The sequence below is a fragment of the Perissodus microlepis genome, chromosome 22 (genome assembly GCF_051167445.1).
Source record: "Perissodus microlepis isolate ML-2025 ecotype Zambia chromosome 22, ASM5116744v1, whole genome shotgun sequence".
Taxonomy (NCBI): Eukaryota; Metazoa; Chordata; class Actinopteri; order Cichliformes; family Cichlidae; genus Perissodus; species Perissodus microlepis.
The window spans coordinates 6,128,128-6,152,726 of NC_140481.1; the positions used below are offsets into that span (position 1 = coordinate 6,128,128).

At 41.3% G+C, this 24,599-nt stretch overlaps 1 protein-coding gene across 1 annotated transcript in view; it reads right to left on the minus strand.

The window, feature by feature from the left end:
* Positions 1 to 24,599, minus strand: part of LOC146362484 (hippocalcin-like protein 1) — a 51,718-nt gene that overhangs the window by 20,657 nt on the left and 6,462 nt on the right. The window lies entirely within an intron of this gene.

Sequence of the window (24,599 nt, forward strand, 5' to 3'; positions counted from 1 at the left end):
AAACTTGTGCTTGTTAACTTTGTTTCCTTACTTTGGACCACTAATTAGCTTGTGCTCAGCCATCAAAGTGTTCTGTGACTTCTGTGTGTGTGGCAATGCAAATTAAAATTACAGTATCAGTCGGGCTTGAACACCTCTGACGAGATGCTTCCTGACCTCCACTTTCTCCTCGGTCGAGCTCGGTAATTACGCCGTCAGCTTTTCGTGTACGTGCCCAAAGAAGCGGGAACAAGCGCGGGCCTGTTTGTGTTTACGTGACCTCTACAAAGTCAAAGCGAGCTGGTGGGGCATTTGAGGTGGACGGCGTGGTGTTTATCACTGACTGGCGAGAGCTGCACCATCGCAGAAGCGAAACCCACGCACTCAACCATCTCTTTACTCGGCTAATAAAATTAGACTCATTCTGGGGGCTTTACTGTAAACGCTTGAGCACTGACAGTAATTCTTGCAGTCAGTCCCCAGCCTGCTGACGCTGGAACTGCAACCATCAGTTATGAGTCCTTCCTGTTTGGGGTCTGGTGAAAGTTGCAGAGGGAGGACTGGGATGTGACGGAGGTTGGGATCGTGTCATCACCAACAAAGTGCATTATAGGACCATTGTTCGTGCAAATCCAAGTTGAAAAAAGCAAATACAGAGACTGAAGCTGCTTTTGGGTCATCAGAATGGTGAACTGCTGTGACACAGCCGTGTTTTACAGAGTGGAGGAAGACTTTTGCTCTGGTCATGAAGCCGACGTAGGGATTTTGCTACATTACAAATGTGGCAGTTATATGTAGGCTGTAGCTACATGGCGGTATGGCTTGAATCAAACAAAAGCTTTATACTTTCGTGTTTTAAAACTTCTGCAGTCCCAACTTCGTGCTGTCGTTGCACTTCAGTTACACATCTACAGTAATTGTTACATGGTTACAAAATATTAGTATGTAATAATAAGGAAATGTTGTGTTTTATTGAATTGGAAAAAGGACAAAACACATTACAGTACAGCATTGAATATTGAGTAACTACCTGTTGATGTCCATCTTTGTTTAGGTTTTGAGCGAACACCAACATGGTGGCAACTACCGAGAATGCACTGCAATTTTCGACCCTTTGCCAGCTGTCAGAAAAATGCAGTTTACTTGGCGCAACACCAGTGTTTCCTGTCAAGTTCACACCTTGGAGCTGCTTTGATTCTGAAGGGTGTCAGGTTTTGAAGGTTATTTTAGAAACACCTGAGGACTAGTGCTTTCTTTTTGTTTTTTCCCAGAAGAGCTTGTTTCAAATTTTAAGTCCACGATGTTTTTAAATAGTTTGAGTGATCAAATTTTCAACACACAAACCTTTGATTTTTTTACTCTGAGCAGAGTTCAGTTTGTCTTAAACATCATGTGCAATCCAACCACAAAGACAGACATAAATCTATTTCTCCTCAAGGAGTAACTGGGTGGTGGTGCCTGCAGTGCTGAAGGCTATATGTGAAATGAGTAGGTAGTCGCTGTAAACCAGTAATTTACGTTTTAGCTGAACAGACCGAGTGCGCCGTTGTGCCTTGGATGAGCATTGGAGAACACACACCCGTCGCGCACTCACTGATGCACACACTTTCTAGTTCCTGTAACGATTAATAATTCCTTCCCACGCTGCCCAAATGTGAAATTTAATTGTTGAGACAAAAGTGATTAAATAACAGCAACAAAGGTTTCCCGATGACAAAAAGAAACAGTCAACCTCTGCTTCAATTAGCCACGAGGGCCACTTCCACATGATGTCTCTGTGAAACGCTGCAGATGATTTGGGCTGATATACCAAACAAAACAAACAGAAAGTGAGTGAGTTTGTGAAGACCTGCTAAAATGTTCACATCAGGATTTTTGAGGACCTTTCGCCACATGTTGCCACAGATCCTCAGATCATGGGATTTTCCTCTTCTCATGGAGGTCCAGTGCAATTATTTTTGGTGGAAAGGCTCAGAATGGGAACCACAGCTGCATCCTAAGAGCAAGCTCATCCAGCTTTTGAAGTAACTGACTTAAAAAAACAAACAAACAGTTACCTTATAAGGACTTTACTTTAGGCATGTGTTCTTCGTAGTCACGCTCAAGGCCTTTACACACCGGACACAGAAAATATTTTGTGTGTTAAAGAAATGTTGGGGCCTCGACTATTCTCAATTCAGCCGCTCACACCACCTGCATAATTTTGATGTGGTCCCACCTCTATTGAAAGTGAAGAGCTGAAAGTGCCCCACTCACATCCTGAAATGTGTACAAAAGCAGCCGTCATACAGCCTCAACTCTTCAAACCTCCCCGTTGCTGCCTTCTGCTGAGAACTGATGAACCCAGAATCTCCATTTTTTCCTTTTCTTGTTTTGAAATATCAGGACCAGCTCATAATCACTTGATGTTTACTTCCTTTTTTTTCACAATGCAGAAATGCAATCCTTTCCATGTGTGTATATCTTATACAACATATTATATGTTACAAGTTCGCATATGAAAAAATCTGGAATGTCATGGCGCTTTTTTGCAATCTGCTCGGCTTTTAGATCTGAGTCTTCACAACAAATAAGATTGTTAGCATTATGTATTAAACACAATGGTGATCTTTACAATCATATTTTATATTATTTCATCAAGACCATCCCTAAAGCTCTAACAAAAATGGCTACTGCCACGAGTCAGTCAGATCCTGTCCTAAAGACTCAATAATGCAAAGTGACAGCCTGACTGACAGTGCTCTATGCTACAACTGCACAACAAAACCTATTCTAGCACACTGACCTTTTCTGTGAACTCACAACTCTCTTCTTTCCCCCTAGAATTGTTCTTTAACCAAGCTGTGATCCACAACAACTCTGTGTGCATGTCAGTCGGTCAAAGAAGCCACAGCCACAGTTATTTTAATCCCAATCTAACTCCCAAACCCAATCCCTACTGTCCCTTTATTGCTTATCCTTCCATCCTGAAACATGAAAAAAACATTAATCCATCTCCCCAGTTTAAGTGCCCACTGCTTGTTAGTTGCTGTTGTCAGGCCCCGTCATAAGTCCATGCGCACACATACACAAACCCTGTGAACATCTGTTTCAGAGCTGCTAAGCGGGTCACTGACTTCTACCCTGATGATCTTCGCATGGAGAAAAGAGAGAAAGGCAGGCAAAGAAGAGAGACAAAGCTACACAGACAAATGGCTTAAGAACAAAGACAGGATCACAGAGAGAAAGGGAAAAGAGGTGACAGAAAGTCAGATCTGTGGATTTAGAGGTGCTACCAAAACTTATTACAGTATCTGCAACTGTGTTTTTTCCAAGTACCTTCCTGAAAATCCAAAAACACCATTTCAGAGCAATTTCAGAGCACTGCAGTCTGACACTCTCACTAATTAAAAAGAAATGTGGTATTTTTGAGTAAACACAAAGCGATTCACTCATTATACGTCCCTTTGTAGCTGATGTATGGTTCATAGTAGCCCCTCCTGTTTAGGTAACAGTCTAATGTCTTTACTAAGTTGTCATATACACACCATGATAACTTCACATCACCTAATGGCCCATTTCTTTAAAAGCTTGGTACTTAGTTTGCTGTTGGTTTGCTGTTTTAGAGGGAGTCTGATCGAGGTGTTGAAGTGATCTTGCCGCATTCAGCAAAACGTACAGTTCAAAGCTAGCTAGCTCGCTTGGCTCAAGAGCTGGAGGTGGGGGAATGTTAGCTAGCTAGCTTGGCTCAAGAGCTAGAGGTGGGGGATACAGACTAACCAAACCATGCAAATCCCATCGAACAAAGTTGTGTCAACACGTTAGCTGCCTTGCTAATGTTAGCGACATACATCGCAGTATTAATGAATCACATAACTGGGTTTTTCAGTGTTATTTATGCTTATGTTAAATTAATATTAAGTTAGCTGTTGATGCTAAAGCTCTATTTACCATTTTATTGTTGTTGTTTGCTTTTATGTAATTGGAAAACTAATATGATAAGTTATTTTTCATAGCATTCACGATTTCAGGCATTTATGTAACACATGTAGAAAAACTGTTTCCTCTGGGCCCTGCAGGCGGTCTATCCTTCAAGCTCAGGTCTGCCACCAAAGCCCTGGGAGCTTGAGGGTCCTGCGCAGTATCTTAGCTGTTCCCAGGACTGTGCTCTTCTGGACAGAGATACCAGATGTTCTTCCTGGAATTTGCTGGAGCCACTCGGCTAGCTTGTTACCTTCACCCTCCACATCTTCTCGAGCTCTTCTCTGAGCCCTTGGTACTTCTCCAGCTTCTCTTGTTCCTTCTTCCTGATGTTGCTGTCATAATATGCCGGCCACTTGGTTATAGCGTTCCATGAATGCCCTGCCTGCTAGCATCTTGCACCCTGCTATTATGTGCTAGATACATTTTATATAGATAGATAGATACAATTATATTACCCAGAAAACCCATCAGAAGTACCTTAGAGCACATCAGTTGATTCTACAAGTAATTTAGTTCTTCTAGTTGTGTAAGCTGCTCCTTAAGGAGGATTGAAGCAGGTTTCATTGCAGGTTTTACAGACCGTTCAGTAAAATCCTCCCACACCAGGCTGAAATTATTTCTCTGGGCGCCCATGTGAAATAAAAAGTATTAAAACTATATTGACTAACTGTGGTCAGGGAGGCACTGCCATTATAAAAGAGGAGGATGGCATTGGCTGGCCAATATCAGGTTTTTAATAAAAGGCTTTTACAGAACATCTGCCCAATTTTAGCAGCAATAAATTGAATGAGAGAGTAGTGAGGCAGAAAAGTTTGAGATGGAGAGGTGGAAATGGGAAAAGAGAAAGGAAGAATGTTTAAAAAAAAAGGCAAGCTAGAGATAAGTCCAAAGTTCAATTTAACATTTCAGAGAGTTGGTCTCTTTCTTGACTGTTTAATATGCTTTTACGATGAGAAAATGCCGCCTTCATATCGCCTGCCAGTAGCTCAGTCATTAGGGAGGAAAAGGGATAGAGAAAGGGAGGGAAAAAAAGCAAGAGGACTGGAGAGAAGACAGACAACAGGGGTGGGGGTGGGGGGATGCTGAAGTGGTATACGGTACTTGAATAAAGCACACCAAGCTGGTGCCATGTGAAAAGAGCGACAGATCAAAAAAACTGACAGGCACCATTGATTTTTTTTTATTATTCTCCACTCGAGTGTTTTCAGTCTGCCGTCTCCCGTTGCTTCTTCTCAAAGAGCCAAAGAGCAGCAATCTGAGAGGCCACCTGAGATGCTGGGCCGCTTTCTTTTCCTCCCCGTCCTGCTCTTCATGCTTTTATCTCCCTCACAATTTTCCCTAATTTCTGCCCAACAATTTCCTTTTCTTCTATTGGAGCAGCCCTCCTGGTGCTTCTCCCTGTCACTGCAGGGATAAGCGATAGCCTGGCGTGGTCTCACAGCGATTGTTCTCACAAAAGAATTTGAGTCTTATTTTTTGACACCTTTTCTCACTTTTGATGATAACTGTATTTGTGCACTGTGTAGGTGACAAATTAGAAAATGGTAACATAGTAAAAGATTGAAAGATATTTGCATCTTAACTGCTCTCTTTTTATTGTCATCGTTTGGTCTGCTCCTGTTCACCCGTTACGTACCCTTGCAGTTTCTAAAGCTTAAATGATACTTTTATATTTTTATTTTTACTGCCATGAATCTGTGTAGAGTCTACAATAAAGCCTTTGCAAGTGGTCAGCACCTTTGCCAGCATTTATGTCAGTTCATCATATGGATGCATTTCCAGGGAGGTTCATGTTAGCTTACAGCGTAGGCTCCAGCATAAGGTTTCAGAAATATTTTACACAGAAGTATAAATCAATTGTATGTAATGGGCTCATACTTTATTTTGCAAAATGAACATCATGTTGTATTCAACGAGATTTAAAACTAGCAGCCAACCCTATAAATGTATTATATTGATATTACAGCATTTACTGAGCTCACAGATCCAGCGCAGGGCTGTTTTCTCATATAATTCTATACAAATGCACCTCTTTTTGGAACCAGAGGAGTCGTCCCCTACTGTACATTAGAAAGAATGCAGATTGAAGGCACTCCTTTATATCTTTTATATAACAACTTCCACCCTCACGGACTGCCTCAGCAAAAAACCCTAACCAAAAAAAAATGAAAACACACCTTAACCTCCTGAGACCCAAACTCATCCACAGCATGCATTTTTAATTTCTCTTTGATATTTGGGCTGATTGGGACCTGATGAATGTAAAAACAAAGAATTACCAGATTTTTTTTTTTTTTACCTAATTTTTGTTTCTAAGAAAAATGAGAGCCACATATGAGGATATTCATTTAAAATTTCGATAGAACAGTAGCAGTATAATGTTCTCGTAAGTGGATATCAGGCCCTTGTGAAGTAAAATTGAGTATTTTGGTCTAAATAACCCAAAATGTGATGTCCACATATGTGGAAGCCGGATCCTAAGAGGTTAAGACTCTCAAGCCTGCAAAGAGTGAAGCTGGTTTTCACAGATTTTTGACAGACTTATTTCCAAATGACTGTAAGTGTTGGAAGAATAGATTATTTGGAAATAAAATTATTTGTGAACACGTAGGAAGAAAAAGATTTCTGATCGACGAGTTATCAGAACTGCTGGGTCATTGTGTCATTGACTGCAACTTGCAAATCTTATTCCTGAAACTTACTTCTGAATTTCACTCTTCCTTTATTGCTTCTGAAATCCTATCTCCGTTATGACATCCAGTCACCACCAGAATTCTTCATGGTTTATCCTTTAAAGGGCAAAATAATTCATGAATACAAATCTTTTTTTGCAGCATCCCTGAAGGCACCAATGAGGAAAGTCAATTTTAGACCTCGTTTAAAAAACTTTGAATATATTCAACAGCGGTGAACTAAAGCATTCAGCAGAGTTTTGGGCATAATGAAATACCGATACACTGGGATGAGATTTTTGGCAACTTTAAAGCTACTAACTATTAATTAAAAAAAAAAAGTTTAAACTTTTTCAAAATTACCTAATGCTATCAACAGAATGCAAAGTGGTGGTATGATAGATGCAGTAATGTAAGATTAAAGGAATAACTGATCATGCCGAGTATGATTGAACTGGGACCATTTCTTTTGAAAGGCTAAGATCAAAGGTCTTAATGCTAATGGTTGCTATGTAGCAAAAGCGGTAAAACACTGTCCTCTGATTGTGAACATTTTAATTACATTTTACAAACGGTGATGACATTAAACACCTTTTATAAATGGTTGCAAATGCCTTTGAAGCAAAAGGTAACATTAGCACTTCATTGCTAGCATTAGCTAGCTTGTTTGCTAAAACTAATGAGGGATTGTTCAGATCTTTAGCAACAAAAGTCTGTACTAAAAGCTTACTAGTTGTTTACTTTGTCTGCTTTTTGAATTGGGGTTTATAAGACTTATAAACTTATAAAGACTCATAAGACAAATCCCCCAAACACGTGATGTTATGGGACTAAATCAGACAGAAGCTGGAAAATGCTAAAATATTCAGTAAAACTTAGGGGGGATGTTGATTTAGTAACAATTCATTAGTATTTCACAAAAATGAACCAACAAAGAGCTTTTCTTGTGTAATAATAGATATGATCATTGCCCTTTAAGAATAATTCTCCCATCAACCCCATCCTTCCTTTCCTGAACCTGCTCCATATTGTGCCTTGTCACTGGCTGCCTGGCAGAGGCAGCTGATCAATACAAAGCAGTTCGTCAAGTCTCCAAATTCTTGTGCTTCCATTTTAAGAAGCAGTGAGGAAAAATAGACATAAAGAAGCAGAGGCAGAGGACAGGAAGAAGGATTGTTGAAGAAACTGAAAGTTATTGAAAGAAGAGACATTAATGGAGTGGTTAAAAATAAGAATGAGGACTGGTCCTCAGTGTGGAGCTCTTTGCTGCTGCAGAGAGAGTTTTCAGAGCAGGACTAAATGCTGATAATAACCTGCTATCAAACAGGGAACACACACATTACTGAGTAGTCACGGCTATCTGAACACACACACACACACACAATGCAATACAGTATGATCTAAAACCGTTCCTCCTTCATTCAAAATGACTAATGTATAAAACGATAAGAAGAGATTGGGGTATGATGAAGTAACAGCTAAGGTCACATAAGTGCAGCGGGCTAAGGCTTAAAAGGCTTATGTGGCATTCACCTCTCTGAGAGACGGAAAGAAAAACAGACAGATGAAGAGGAGAGTTTAGGGGTAAATCAGGGACGCCTTTTTTGATGGAGCTTTTCACATGATTGAAATAGCTGCTAATCATTCTTCACATATTATTGCAATCAATTCAGAGAACTGCAAACTGTTTATTTAATCTTTCCTATTTGTTCAATATGTATTCTGTTTATGAACATAATCAATGGATATCTATTTATTCTGTTTGCACCAAGATTTCAGTGTCCCGCAGTGTTGGTGGTAGGGCTCTCTTTTTATGGAAAATTTGCCCATTTGAGATGGGAAAAACTTATGAAAGCTTATGAAAGAGCTGCAAGGAAGACATACAAAAATGATCCTTTACTTAAAATATAACGTTTTTCTAAAAATGTGCTGGCTTAGCATGAGACTCACAATCATCCTAGCCCTAACCACAGACACTTATATGTCAAGAGGTTAATGCTGCAATTAATAGTGAAGCTAAAGATTTCAAGGATGCTATAAATTACAGTCGAATGATATTCCATTTACTGTCATGGAAACTCACAAAAGCAGTAAATCCCCACTGTGAATTCGAAAGGTCAAACTGAAAACCTCTACTCAGTGACTGATTGTGAATTATGATTTTTTTTTATAGTCGCTTTGCTTTTATGACCAAGAAGACAGAAAAAGAATGAATGTGATTAATGGTTTCAAATGTTTTTGTTACTGGTTTTTGACATGGTCCATTAAGCAATTCTCAAATTTAACTTGATATTTAGTGTTTCTTAGTTTTAGACCAGTGGTCAGTCTAATATTTTTTCCTTGTTTAGTTGAGTAAGAAGATCCCCAGTTACAAGCAGTCTTCTGTTTGGTACAGTCCCACTCTCCATCGGATTCACCCACAAAACAAAAACTATTCATGAGTAAGGAGCACTGTGAAGAGACCAAGACTCCAAACTCCTTGCATCCCAAATGGATCTTCAAGATCTTCAGAGTGAACTGGGATTGGTCCAGTGCATGGAAACAGGGTCTACTCTGTTATGCCAAAACTCTTAATGTAACACAATAACTCGTTCAAGAATTGTGCATTACTGACTTTTTGAAAATTGCATCTTTTTACAGGGAATTTTTGCCAGTTAAAAATCTAATTTAGATGAAAAATAAAGAAATTATGGCACAGCCTCCACCACAAGCTGCTGGATCTGTAGACACAGGCAGCTGCCGGGAACAGTTAATACTCTTGTCAAAGGTTCACTTCTGGAAATCTTGTTATGACTTTGACATTTTTCAGATATAGTCTTGATGACCAAAGGTCCTTTTTCCATTGTCTCGGCTCCATCTGAACTAAACGGCGAGTAAGTTTGGGGTTTTGAGAAGGATGAATGAGCACTGCTTTAATTGAAAAGGTTCCTATTGGGGAAAACCTTGTAGTGTGAATATATGGAAAAATAATCATTTTAACTGGATTCTCTTCTCTTAAAGGTCAACATCTTAATAAATTGAAGTCTAATTAATCATCCAACCCCAGTGCACCGAAATGTAAGAATCTATTGCCAACATCCCAGTGCTAAAACAGCTAAAAGTGGTTTCGACGTCTAAAGACCAGTCTACACACCATTAAGGCAGGTGGTATTAATGCTGCGATACCGCCAGCATTCCTTCGTCATCGGCCCAATTGTAGACCTCTTTTCAAAAACTCAGACCTCCATCTGGGAGGAGGCTGACCTCATTTATAACACATCCATCAGAGGGCAATGCTATTTCCATCTAGGTCACAAAGACAGGAAATAATGTCCTGCATCCAGGAGTACAAATCTCAATTTCATGACTGAAAGCATTCAGCAGTCCCCCTCCCCCACAACTTATCTATTTCCTTGGGTCGCCAACAGATCGGCAGAATACAGATTGGCTCTCTGTTAGGGAATCTGATGATGACCCTAAAACTTAACTGTATGCTAGCAGACACAAAATAATCATTCCAACGGAGACAAATCAAACTCTGGAAAGCAGTGATAGTGGTTTGTAAGGAGTTACAGGAAACTCAATAAAGATCTGTATCCAGCCATGAACACTTTGTTTAATGGGAACAGGAATGGTTCAAAATAAAATTACTGTCCATACCACCAACTGCTCCAGTTTTTGACTGACTTGTGGGGAAAAGTTTTACCTTCATGACTTAAATACCTTTACCTCTTTGTGCTTGAAGTCATCATCAGCAACACCATCAACCCTATCCCCAAACTCCAATCCCAACCCTAACCCTTTGTTTTAGGGGTAAGTAAAAGTACTTTGATTGGAAAAACATCAAAATCAGATTTTTATGAGTGCCAGTAAGAATGTTCACTACTTTCTCCTGACTGCCAAGACCCAAGAGAAACAGTTTTTAAAAACAACAAAATTACATATTCTGGTAGCACAGGGTTAGTGCAGGGTCACCATAAATGATAATTTAGACCTCAGAGGGTTCGTGTATGATACAAAAGAAATAAAAAAAAGATGCACATGCCCAAATATATCAGCACACAGGAATGTACGGATATTCTTTACTTTTTGCTCATAGGAAAGATATATGAGCCAGCCGGTCCCACATGACAAGAAAGAAAGAAGATATTCATTTATATAATATTTATGTAATATTTTCTAGAAGCCGGACTGGTGGAAAGCCTACTCACAGCAGTTCCTTATAAAATATTGACACTGGGAAGCTCATCTTCACAGTCACTAAGGCAAAATTCACCATGTAGCCAGCATGCATTTGTTAACTACTTCATTCTGCTCCCCTCACACATGCATGGGGCAGAATTACAGAGAGATTCTGCCTTGAGCGACTGCAAACGCACACAACCGCTGCGTCCGAGGCAAAAGCAATTGTGTGCTGTAGCTACACACTTTTTGTTATGAATTTTTAGGTTCTGAACAGTACCTTTGGTAATGCACTTCGTGCTGTTTACACTAACCGTTTCATGCATGGAAACAGAGCAGGGAGAGTGTTCACAAACGGGAAGGTGTGGGCAGCTATTACAGCCTTATTTTTTGATTTCATTGCAGCTAATGGCGAAAACACATCAGTGCACCGTAAACATGTTCAGACAGAAAACGAAGCATTTGGCTGAGTGCACAAACACTCTGAGCTGTTGCTTTGAGGAAGACTTGTGTGCTAGCCAGCATACGGCTCAGGTCAGCTCTGCATCTGTCTGCACATTCACAGCACGGGAGGGTGTTCTAGCTAGCTTCCCAACTGAAGCGCACCATGTGCTTGTGTGGGAAGGGCCAGGTTTGAGGAGACTGCGAGCAGGGTGTCGGCACAGTTGGCGCATTAAAGGGAGCCGAGCTTTTTCCTTTCAATGATTAGACCATATGTGAGACCGAGAGACATCATGACTGAAGAATGTTTGCGAGGTAAAGGTAGCAGATTAAGAGGAGGAAAAGAAAGAGCAAAAGAGGAGCAATAAAAAAAGACTACACAAAACAAGTGGAACACTGATGGATAATTAATGTGACTTTTTCCTCTTCCTTCCTCCCTCCCTCCCTCCTCTCGCCGTCTGTTTTCGTATCTGCTCTATGCACCGCTCTGACCTTTAGCGAGTGTGTAATTCTAGCACAGGGCCTGAGCATAATAATATATGAAAATCCATAGGGTCTGCTGCTCATTGTGCAAACCCAAGACAGGAGAGAGGCTGCTGACAGGCTGAACCGTGGCCCTCTACTAAGACAGCCTATTATATCACCAGGAATCGAGCTCCCATGGGGGAGACGGGGTGAGGGTTGGTGATACAGCCGCAAGTTTGCTCATCTTCCTCCTGGAGACAACTTGACCTCAGCAGCTGAGCATGGCAAGTCTGTAACACAATATTAGGCAATATTCTAACTAAATACTTCTAAGTCATTGTCAGGAAGGTTTTCCATTGCCAGACATGCTCTACAGCTTCCACCAAGAAAAAACCAATATGAAAACCCAGACAGAAAACTACCAGCCACTATCATGGACTTTCTGACAGTTAGGAAACCTTTCACAGCTTTTTTTAAACTAACGTTCTGAGGTAAATATCATGTCTGATCAACATTTCCAACACACAGACTTTATTTGCCCTGGTATATTAACCAACCACAACTGATTTTCTAGAGGACAGTCCCTAGCTTTTTGGAAGTTCAGTTGCTGCTAACCAGCTAGCACTCGCCCTTCCTTTCTTGTGTTTTCCTGCTGGCAGGGCAGGTAGATCAGTTTCAAATATCATTCAGCTGTCCCTCCAGTGATTCTCTTGTCCTGTGGTCAGACAGGTTTTAACTTGTCCCCTGGTGTGTCTCCATTGTAATACCATGAAAAGTAAAACAGAGCTATCCATATTGGACTTGGGGCTAATAAATCTCAAACTAATTTTCACTGAAATGCAGAAAAGAAAGACAACTTCAGAAACTCTCAAGCCCTCACACAGATTATTTAATTCAATTCAATTGCATTTTATTTATACACTTCCAAATCATAGCAACAGTGGCACTATATTGTAAGGTAGACCCTACATTAACACATACAGAGAAACCCCCAACAATCGTATGACCCCCTATAAGTAAGCGCCTTTTAACAGGAAGAAACCTCCAGCAGAACCAGGGCCAGGGACAGGGAGCTATCTGCCACGACCAGTTGGGGTGATTTTTAGATTATTATTAGATTATGAAAATAAGAAAATTGGCTACAACTGCATTAGCATTAGCAAGAGCACGCTAGAAACAAGTAAGCTTGAACTAATCAATACCATGTTTACTACCAAACAGACCTATCACAATCATTAGGGTCTGCGATGCTATGTCGTGTTGTTGTCAGATATACGTGAGGCTACATTGTAGGGTGCTGGGCTACACCATCTACAGCATGAATTAAACACAATGTTTTAAATCAAGAAGGAGAACTAGTTCATGTCCTACTGTGCTGAGTTTAAACAGCAAAAAGCATAAATACTACTATTACTGGCTACAGTCCATGCCTGTGGAGCCAATCGACAGGATGAGAAACTTGCCGAGGGATTGTCAATAATATTCATCTGTTACTTTGTCTCAAAGTACTTGGTTATTAAGGTATTTGCAGATGCACATCTTGTCTGTCTCCTTTCATGTGCAGATGTATATATACCAAAGCCCTAGCAGAGATAGAATCTAATCTATGCAAAATAATTACCCATCAGACTGAGCTGCACCACTCATTTAACCTGATGTCCTTTAACTCATCATAATCTGAGCCATTTAGTCCCATGCTAACATGCTGGTATAGCAGCCACACAGCTATCAGGGCATGGTAATCCTCCTGTGGATGGACTAAGGATTATAGGCAGATTATTGGAGCAGTTCTCACCAATGATACCACATGTAGGAAAATATTAGTGTACATGAAGTAGAGGTGGAAATTATGGATCACTTCGATCTGTCATCTAAGATTAATAACCATTAATATCTGAATCCTTGTTTGCAACAGTCTACAAGTTGCGTTCCTGATTATATCTTTAGTGTTTGTTCTGTTCAGTTCAAGTTCTAACAGCTTTAATTTCAAGTGAGAAAGTTCTTGTTTTTTTCCTTCACTGGTACAAACCGGCTTATTTAGAAAAAAAAAAAACCAATGTCACCAATCCTTATCTGAATCTGATGCAGATGTTTGTTACTGATCATTTTTAATAAACTGAACCCCAGGATGTGCCGATGGACAATGATGTTGGGAGATTAATATGAAGTTCACTATAATTTCATGTCGCATCTCCACATATACCCATTATTTGCAGCACAGGCATGTCTGGGCATGCACAGGCACCTGCACACAAGGTCGTGCCTACACTTCTGCATACTTTGAAATAAATATGTGTGTGTGAGTGGCTTCATCGATCAGTCTATCATCATCAACCTATAGTAGACCTACAGCTTTAAGGTCAAAAAGTAAAGAGCTACTAAATGTTATCAGTTAATACTGTTTTAGTGTCTGGCTCATATCCATCCTCTTATGTTAATCTTCCTTCCTTGTTTTGTTTTGGGGCCCACACTGTGCACCATAGAGGATGGATATTACTATGCTCTCACATTAACATCCTGCTGCCCGGTCAGCGACACTATCAGTCATTGGCAATGCAGCAAACACAGGACGACTGGACAACGGAGCAAACTGTCCAGCTCGTTTATAGCATTCCAAGATCACCATCAAGGATATAACTGAAATTGTGTCTGTGAGACTGTCCCCTAAACAAATCTATAGCATCCACAAATTTCCCCCAGGAGTTACAAGTGCAGCTATTCCTGTCGCTGAGGTGAAGGAGGATCCTGATATAGTTCTATCCTTAGCTAGAATTGATCTGCTGACATACCACACCCGTCTTCCCTATCCTCTCTTTTACCCTCTCCTTTTTCTTATCCTCTGTCCTCCTTCCAGCATCTTCTGTCCACTCTAAACCATTTCTAGTGTCAGTTTGTCATTTTCTAACAGCCCTTGATCTTTAGTAAATGCCTTGGGCCTAGCTTGCTGCTGTTTGTGCTCCCATGGTATCACTGCTCTAGATCTTTCTGTCCCGTTGCTGCCAATGCAAATTGGCAACAGAACCTAGAACCCAGCCCTGTTGCCTTTCTCCTCATTATTAAACTAACTAAAAGTGGGTTCAGATGTGCCGTGCAGTGTCCTGGTTTTAGCTACCTGACTATTAAAAAGCTACCAAAGTAGTAAAGTCAACCCTCTACCATCTAAGTCATTGCAACAACCCCAGCCATAACCCTAAAGCTAACCCTTAGCTTGCCCAAGTCTTGGCAATCAGGGAAAACAAGAATAACATAATTCTACATGACAAAAATTAAAGACTTTAGCAGCTCTCTGATCTTCTGAAAGGCTTCTAGTTAGCTTTAGCTACAATGTAGATGATAATGTAATGGTAAGTTAAACAAGATACTGAATCAAACCTCTCTCTTTTCAACCTGCAAGCGGTATCACATTGCCTGGGAAGTGAAATGTCTTGTAGGCACTGATGAGGGAACGAAAGGGTGGACTGCGCTGTTTTTGGAGCTCTCCGGGGGCTCGAAAAAAGGGGACATCCCTTACGGAGCGACACCTCCAGGGTGAAGAGCTGTCGAGGCACTAACGTGTATTTTAGTTCATGTCCCACAGCAGCAACCTGCACTAGCCCGAAGGACGCACTCGGAGCAGCGTGCAGGAGTCCTACGAGACAAAGACACACTGCAGTGTCACACACACTTCCCAAGATGAAGCTGGTAATTATTCTCTAAGCATCAGCTTCCTTCTTTTGTTGCTGAAGGCAATTATTCGCTTATTCAGGTCAAGGATTGCTCTGTAATGAGAAAGGAGTAGAGGGGGGGGAAAGACAGGCCCGTGGACTTCACTGTGGCAGTTCCCACATTTTAGCCTGAGAGAATTCAGTTTTCCTTTTTAATATTTTACTTGGTCATAATACACATCAGTCTTAGGTGAACTGAAAGCACCTTTTTATCTTTTACATGATAACACGATCGTTCATGTCCTTGGATCATGAACTGACAGTGACAAACCAAATGTCGACACTGTGTCTGCATCCTTGTTTGTTTCACTTACCAAAGAGACACACAACAATAAAGTTATAGATTAATTTGGAAGATAATGATACCATTTGCTTTTTACATTTTCTGTTGATATCGCAGTTATATTATCCATTTTTTTTATGTCAGTCACTGGGAAATTGTATTCTGATTCCTAATTTCAAGGTAACAAAGCTGTTTTTTTCTCAAGAATATGAATCAGTTTATTTCTTTATCTTATGAAAACAAAAGTCTGGTTCTTCAAGATAACTGCCAAAAGAAAAATGACTTCTTGTATTTTATTGATATCATGGGATATTTATGGAGAAACGGTTTGAGCTGTGACTGTGCGAGAACGTTCAGGTCTCAGTGTTGGCAGGCTTCCATTATTACTGCGCAGTTAGTCGGAAAAATTCACATCTTTGTCAACATGTTAACACCCACCCAGACGAGACATCGATTCACTGATCCACACCACCAGGATATCAGCAATGACATCGGGATGTCATTCGGGCTCGAGAAGTGTAGTCGGATGGTAACAAAGAGAGGGAAGGTAGTCAGAACTGAGGGGATCGAGCTACCAGAAGGCAACATTGCAGACATAGAGGACAGTTACAAGTACCTGGGGATCCCGCAGGCGAATGGGAACCATGAAGAGGCCGCTTGGAAAGCTGCAACCACCAAGTACCTGCAGAGGGTCAGGCAAGTCCTGAGGAGTCAGCTGAACGGTAAGAACAAGATCCGGGCTATCAACACCTACACCCTGCCCGTGATCAGGTACCCTGCTGGGGTAATAGGCTGGCCAGAGGAGGAGAAATAAGCTACTGACATAAAGACAAGAAAGCTCCTTACCATGCATGGAGGGTTTCACCCCAAGTCCAGCACCCTGAGGCTGTATGCTAAGCGGAAGGAAGGGGACTGGTGAGTGTCAGCACCACAGTCCAGGATGATACAAGGAACATCCACAAATACATCACGAAGATGGCCCCAACTGACAGCGTGCTCAGTGAATACCTCAGGCAGCAGAAACCCAAGAAAGTGGAGGAAGGCGAGGAACCATCATGGAAGGACAGGCCCCTGCACGGTATGTACCACCGGCAGATAGAGGAGGTGGCTGACATCCAGAAATCCTACCAGTGGCTGAACAAAGCTGGACTGAAAGACAGCACAGAGGCACTAATCATGGCAGCACAGGAACAAGCTCTAAGCACAAGATCCATTGAGGATTGTCTATCACACCAGGCAAGACCCCAGGTGCAGGCTGTGTAAAGATGCTCCAGAGACAATCCAGCACATAACAGCAGGGTGCAAGATGCTTGCAGGCAAGGCATACATGGAACGCCATAACCAAGTGGCCGGCATAGTGTACAGGAACATCTGTGCCGAGTATAACCTGGAAGTCCCAAGGTCAAATGGGAGATGCCCCCAAGTGTGATGGAGAATGACCGAGCTAAGATCCTGTGGGACTTCCAGATACAGACGGACAAAATAGTGGTGGCTAACCAACCGGACATAGTGGTGGTAGACAAACAGAAGAAGACGGCCGTAGTGATCGATGTAGCGGTTCCGAATGACACCAACATCAGGAAGAAGGAACACGAGAAGCTCGAGAAATACCAAGGGCTCAGAGAAGAGCTCGAGAAGATGTGGAGGGTGAAGGTGACGGTGGTCCCAGTGGTAATCGGAGCACTAGGTGCAGTGACTCCCAAGCTAGGCGAGTGGCTCCAGCAGGTCCCGGGAACAACATCAGAGATCTCTGCCCAGAAGAGCGCAGTCCTAGGAACAGCTAAGATACTGCGCAGAACCCTCAAGCTCCCAGGCCTCTGGTAGAGGACCCGAGCTTGAAGGATTGACCACCCACAGGGGCGAGTGGGGAATTTATTTATTTTTTATATGTGTGTATAGTTTTATAATTATTATCTTCTTTGTTTCCTGACTTGGGAGAACAACCTAATAAGAATAAAAAAAATAAATATTCTGCTTGCCTATGGTTACAGTGAGGAAACAAAGAACAACAAAGAAAACAAAATAAAACCACACTATTAATGCTACATGGACAGCGACACCTTAAAGTTGTTAACCCTGTTAGGTATAAAGCTGTGTCCGAAAGAAAGAGTGACTCTTCTCAATTCAGTGGCAAGTGGACATTCAAGTTGCCTAGGTAACCCTCTAATGTACTTGACCCCAGCCTGAGCCTTTTTTGGAAAAACCAAGTAAGTTTTTATGCAAACAGCTTTTCAATCTGTGTAAATTTTCGTCTCATTTATGAAGAAAGTGTCAATGCATGTCATCATGGTTTTTTCACTGTGCATTAGTATTTATTTAGTTATCGTCTCGTTATTGTTAGAAAAAAAGTCGTGTGGGAAACTTCGACAAAAGTTATTTATCAGTGAAATTAAGATTGATCTTAAGGCCGGTGATAGAAAACAGAAAAAGTCACAGTTACATGAGAAGAAAAACGAGAAGCTTTGGTCATGTGGAGCTGATGGTTGGCGGGGTGGGGTGTGAAAGGCAGATGGGAGAGGCAGGAGCATCAGTCTTTTCCAGCTGCTAGCTGGCACAAACACTGACGACAAGGTTGCGACCCTTTTGCTTTTTTGTCCCCTCTCTCTCGCTCTCTGTTTAGCTTTCCACTTCATTTCCCCCGTATCTGGTTCCCTTCATTCTTCCTCTACCACATCTCTCGTGCCGACATTGCATGTTCTCTGTGACATTTGCTAATTGTCCAAGAAAAATCACCAGCAACATCCCCCCCCCCTATACTTCTTGGATGAATTCCACCTCGCATCATCCATCATATGGAGATCACACATCCTTTGGAAATACGTGACTCACAAAGCAGAATGTACTGAATGGAACTTAAAATATATATAACCTGGCAGTGTTTCTGTTTGCAGAGCATGTGTAGGAGAACTGTAGGTGCCATATTGCTTCATTTCACACATTATGTGACAGTATGTCGAGTAAAGACGTTCATTTTTATTCATATCACTTCCATTTTGCACTGTCCAAATAATTTAGACTAATGTTGTTCCAATGCTTTGACAATATTACTTCTTAAAACTTTCTTGTCATTAAAGAAAGAACATGTAATATTTACTCATCATTGCATGTCTTTGGCTGCTATTCAGAATAATCCTATTATCTGTACATAACGCAGAGTTGTCCTAAGAAGATCCTCAAATTACTTTAGTGTGTTACACTTGGTGATTACACTGATTCCAGCTCCGATGAGTATCCCTGTTGCAGAAGAGGGAGAGATCCTGCCCTTAAGTCACCATATTAAAATGAAGCAAAGAACATTGCCCTCAAACATACTTACATAAAGAGGATTTAACCCCCACTTTGTGTTCTCACAACCATAATCTACCTCCTGCTCAGCCTTGCCTATTTCACTGTGACTTCTCTCTTGTCACAGCGATGTTTGATTAAATGTAGCTGATGACGCGTCCCTGAATGTGCAGCCGGTTTGCTTGCCCTGGTCTGCTTAAGATAAAAAGACAAGTAAAGCCACATTAAACAATTCAAGAGTGAGGAATGTATGTAGATCCTTTCTTAAATGCAGTGCTCCATATGCAGAGAGATGGATTAAGCCTGGGACAGGAGACACAGGGACAGCTAAAAAACACACTCCACACCTTCCCACATTATAGATGTCTCACTTTCAGATTCACTGAACCAGCCATGAAAACAGAGGAAGCATTAAATAAAAGTCCAGCCCACCCTCAGCCTTTGCCGTGAAGGGAGAGAGCCAGCTCAGCAAGAATTTCCCCTTCAGAAACGATGGCGTCTCGCCGATAGCTGCATGATGAAGATATCCCACAATGCAGTGCTGTGACTTGCAGTGTATTGAAGTGCAGGGCACGCTCACGCATTCAGGCAACTTCATGTCTCTTGCTTGTAGACTCTCTTGTTCTGACACTCTACCTATTCCTTCTTTGTCTCCTGCAGGCTGTGAAGCTCACACATCAGTCCATCGACACCGAGCAAAGAATTCGTGCTGCTTAGCCGCTGCTCGGGTTACTCGTTTTTATAATGCAACCACTGGAAGAGAGATTCCTTACTGCACCAGGGTATAAATTGAGGCAAAAAAAAATGAAATGAGCTCTGCTTCTTGTTTTTCTTGTTTACTGTAAACAGTGCATGTTTAATGTACTCAGCATTTAAATTCAAGGCGGGATCCTTTGGGAAAAATGCATTTGAAAAAAAATCACAAGGCTTCACAAGAAAACAGCTTATTTCAACCCAATATCTGACTTACAAGAACAAGGTACAGTTTTGTTCTGAGCTACAGCAAAGATCTAACTATTCAGTCCATAATGGAAAACCTCAACTTGGAGTTTAAGTGTTTTAGACACCGACTGTATATAAAAGATGGCAACTGGTGGTCAGTGAAGATCTGTTGTGAAGCCCTGGGCAGAAAATTTCCACTATCAACATCTTGGTGATAGTGGAAACCGAAGAGTGGACGTGACACTGCATGCTCATATGAGAATAACTATGGGCCCACCCTACTTATCCTCTAATGGGGACCAAAATTCATAAAACAAACATTGTGTTGTATTCAATAAAACGTAACTAAAGACAGAAACCAGAAAAAAACCTTCTATTGGCTATTAGAAAGTCTACAGGTTTAAGGCTCTTCAGCGCTACCTTTGCTTTTCAGATCCTAAAGCTACAGCTAGTCTATTTAAGTGGGACTACCCCCTTGCCCTTTAATTAAGTAAGCTAGGTTATTTTGGTTTATTCTTTAGTATGTCAAGGCTTGCAAAAAAATAAATACATCACCAAACCATCTGAGGAGCAGTTTGCAAGGGCGCATAGTCTTCTTCTTAACTGCATCATGAGTAGTTTAGTTTAATGTATAAACCACTGCATCGTGAAACTGTTTCATGTTCCAAAGTTGAGCTATTGAGGCACTTAGGGTGAACAGATTAACTTATCTCGTATTCATAGGTAACATGGTAGCATAAAAATGCTTTTGGGTGGTCTTTTGCCCTAAGGGGTCACCACAGCAGCTAGCTCTGCATCTTTGATTTGGCAGTTTTACACCAGCGGTTGGATCTGTAGCATTATTAAGACTAAAGGTAGTCCCAGAGCCTTAACGTCAGTAAAATAAATCAAATGTAATTTCGAATAAGTCAAGTAGTTAACATTATAATCCATGGATCAATTTTACAGAGATGTGAAGTTAGCAGCTTTGAATATGAATTCAGAGGCAGGGACATAAAACACTGATGTAACATGTGACATCAGTTAAGTGATGCAGCAGAAGCACCACAGCAACGGCATTAAATCCACAACTAAGTTTAGGATTGAGTATGTTTAGGTAGCATTCATATTAAATTAAGTAAGGTTATCCTATTATGGGGAAATCTGTCTATATGTGCATTTAACCCAACCAAGTATTAAGAGCAGTGGGCAGCTGTGTGCAGCACTCAGGGACCAACTCCAGCTCTAAGCCAACCCCAGAGTCAAGGGTAATTTGAAGGAGAATTAGCCGATCATGTTTCTCATGGTGGAAGAAACAAAGGAAGATATTACAGTTAGCATTATTTTTATGCGACATTCATTCAGAAACTAGCGAGTTTAGGGAGTGGTTTATTATTTACAGAATGATTATGGGGTAAATTTCACAGTATAAGTGTTATGCTATAAGACCTGCTGACAGCGGTCTGGGGTTTCATGCAACATCTTTTAGTCAGAAAAAGTATTTTGCCACTGTACTGCAAAGATTCAGCCATTATCATCATGAAGTCACAGAATGATGTTTGACCCCATGAGAATAGCTACAAATTAGAAAAGGAAATCAATGACTGAAAAGAATAATGTCTGTAACGTAAACCATTTTGCATGGCACCAGTTCAGCCCTGGCCCAAATCAATAGGTATTTTAGGATCAGAGGAATCTTTTCATAGTTCTTATGACCTTTAATGGAAGTATTCCTTTTTGTGTATTGACACTGAAGGAATAATAAACTATCAAAGATCTTGGAACCCCATCTGTGGATTTTTTCCTGCCTTTTATTTCAAGACAGATACTCTCCAGCTCTGTGGAGGACCGTTTGAGTGATGTAACTGTAGACTGATTTGTCTGGATGTAAGAATGCCTTTAATACTGTGACACAGAGAACTGCCAGATAAGAAAAAAAAATACATAAAAACATAACAGTGACATTATAGTGGAATTTGGACCTTAGCTACCTGAGAAATAGTTTTTTTCAATTTGTTAAAGCTTCATTAGCATTTCCTCTGACTGGCATTCGCATAAAGTGAAACAATGTGCTGAATCTGAAATTAGATAATAAAGTAAGTAAAAACAGCTGAGGTGGACCTGAATTCCTGTGTTTTACTAGATGCTATCCCTCACCTCAGTGAGCCAAAAGATTAATCAGTACAGATGGGAAAGTTGGGAAAAAATACAAAATGATATCCTGGCAATTACTCGACTAGATCTCACACCACCCTGCTAACTGCTAACAGGCTAACTTTACGCAGTTACACTCTCTCACATTTCATTTTAAGTTCTTTCTAATTAGTCTTTGGTTTTCCAAGCTTCTCCTGCTCGTTCAGTAGCTTCTAATGTCACCACGCCACACCTGCCACACCTGGAACTTAGTAACATGTTTTCCTTCTTGTTTGTTTAATGGGGGCTGGTAAACACTTTTCAGGAGCACTACCACCACCTTCTGACAGTTCCTTTTGCAGGCTACTACCATCGACACCATTCTAGCTGTTGCTATGCCAACTAATATGTCACACTAGCCCTCCTAGGTGGTAGGAAGGCAAACAGAAAAGGAAAGCCCCTTAAGGTATGTAGTACTCAGGGGAGCGCTGCAGTAGGTAGTTATTCGCAGGGAGTCCACAGACCTGTATGATCCCTTCCTCATACGATGCCATTGATTAGCGGTAATTCAAACCAACAGTTCTGAAGCAGCAGCAGCATCAATACGTGCTCATTAGTGTGATCAGTCAGTATGCAAAAAGTCATATTCCCAGCTGCAAAGGAGACAAAAGAAAAAGAGTCTCCAGAAACATACAAGTGACTGTGTCAAATGAGGGAACAGGGGGGAAAAAGCTGTTCACATTATAAGAGCACCATGCCACGGCTTGAAAGACAGGAAGCACATTTACAGTAACCGAGCAGACTCCACAGAATAATGCTGCTCTTTTGCTCACAGTTCGACAGAAGGAGGTTGCTGTGCGATTGCACCAGCAGCCGGAGAAATGAGTCTGCAGTTGTTACGGCTGCTTGTAAATGCATACAAACCGTCTGATCCCAGATCGATTTTCTTATTTCTGATTGGCCCTCTGTTACTGTCGCGGGAGCCCTGCAATAAGGCTACTGGTGGAGACCGACGCTTAACTGACAGTTCCGAGGCACGGGCTGAATTTGTCACCGGGAACATTTTATCTCCATGTTCAATACAATTAGAGTGACATATATAATAATAAATAAATAAGAAAACACAGACGCGACAACAACCACCACTTTGTTTATGTTTATGAGACTGAGGTGGAGACACAGCTGGTGGTTATTCTTCCATAAAATTCCTTGCATTATGTTCAGGTGGAAGGGAGGCATCTAAATTGAGAGAGAAGGCCCGGAGGAGCGAAGAGTCAGGGGAGCGCCCTGAGAACAGAAGATATTTTCGTTTTCTCTCCTACTGTACAGCTTCTTGGAGTGAAGGGACTAATTAAACTACTTTTCGCTTCTTAGGGAGCCTTTTGAAATGGACAGAGAGACAGACAGAGAGGTATTTTCGTGGATGGACGGGAAGAGATTTGATTGAACGGAAGAGAAGAAGAGAGAAATCGCTCTAAAGACACTAAAGTGAAATATTTTCGTGGTCTGGGAGAGACATGGAAGATAAAGCTGCACTGAGATATGATCTGAAGCGCGTGTGCATGTTTGTGTGTTCCCCACCACGCCTTATCAGTTGAGAGCTTGTGGCCCTTTTATGCTAAAGAACCTGCTCTCACACATTTTTTTCCTCCCCTGGCTTCATTAGCCAAACTGCACACCGAGCTCAGGGAGTAATTGGCTGCCCTTTCAGCCTCCTAATGGCAAGAGGAGAGGCAAGGAGAGATCAAGAGGCAAACAAGCAGAATTACAGTCATTTCATAAATAAAACCTCCACTCAGAGTCTTCTTGCTTTCCTGTGATCTGTTTTATTGTTTTTCACTAGCTACTTTATTGTTTTAACTCCCTGCTCTTTCCTTCTTCACTTATTTTCGGTCCTTTTATTAGAGGACAAAAAGAAGCGTCACAAAACACTTCTGTCAAATCCAGAATTCAGATTGTTTCCTTTTGATTTCAGACAGAGAAGCTAGATCTCCTTACAATAAGGAGCCTGAACAATAGTCTTGATTAAGCTTCATGTCTCATTCGCTTGATTCAAAAGATGCTCATAAAATGCAAAGCACTACTGTGCTAATTTACCCAGGACCGATGCTCTAATAAGCCCACAGAGTAAATGGAGGTTCACCTCGGACTGATGGGTAAAATCTTTGGATTTTTAGCATTTTGCTTTAAGCCATCCACCTCCAGCAGAGCAGCTGCTCTCTCGGCCTTATCGCAGTCATTATCAGACTGGATGTCTGACAGTCAGAAGACGCCCCTCCCAACTAGGATCAGAGCAGATTATGTGGCCGGCGGCGCACATGGGATGCATGGACATTGCGTTAACCCTTGCGGGTTACATCCCACTCCCGAACAGATCACGTGAAAACACATCCACACACAGAGATGACCATGAAAACATCTCTGTCTGAGTTGCTGATTCCCACTCATCCCATAATGATCATGTAGCATTCACGACCCTCAAGCTATGTGTGAAGTTTGGCGTCGTTTTGTGTCTTTTTAAGGAGCACTCCACTCGTTTTACACATGTGTGAAGTGTAATCAAAAAATGCTACTGAGTCTAAAAAAGCAGTT